Source organism: Lagopus leucura, unplaced genomic scaffold (genome assembly GCF_019238085.1).
Source record: "Lagopus leucura isolate 7727_CA_CO unplaced genomic scaffold, USGS_WTPT01 Super-Scaffold_100004, whole genome shotgun sequence".
Lineage (NCBI taxonomy): Eukaryota > Metazoa > Chordata > Aves > Galliformes > Phasianidae > Lagopus > Lagopus leucura.
In genome coordinates this window covers 16,465,492-16,466,084 of record NW_024962264.1, presented here as the reverse complement: position 1 = coordinate 16,466,084, position 593 = coordinate 16,465,492, and positions in this window count along the sequence as shown.

The following is a 593-nucleotide window of genomic DNA, read 5'->3' as shown; positions in this document are numbered from 1 at the left end:
AGATTGCCCTGGTAGAGTTAATGGTGACAAGTTTTGGCTGGATTCTGCTACTGTCTTTGCAGTAGCTTCTTTGTAGTAGACTACCAACAGTATAAGCACTGCAGCTGAACTAGTAAAAGTAACGGCAGAGAAATCTTAGAGGAAGAAGACAAACCAGGCCATAAGTTCTAGCTCGTTAAGCTACTGCACACTTTCTGTTGAAGTCTGAACTTTATCACAGAAGACTTCTCAGAAAATTCTTTCCTTTTTTTTTTTGCTAGAATGAATGCTACAAATGTACAAGTTATTTTACTTCTCCAAGCATGTCATTCTGATGGAACAATTTCTTTAAAACAGTTAGATTTTCATCTTCTTTTTCGTATTTAAGATGATAGGATCATTCTAGTATATTTGAAACAAGTAGAAAATAAGTCCACGCTTCAATTCTAATCTTAATTCATTTTTCCTGTTTATTTTAAAGAATGTTTTACAAAGAGTGTATTAGACTGAAAATTGCAATCTTACCTGAATGAAATGCAAGAATAAGTAACACCCAAATGGAAAAACGAGAAGAGAAGAGAAGAGAAGAGAAGAGAAGAGAAGAGAAGAGAAGA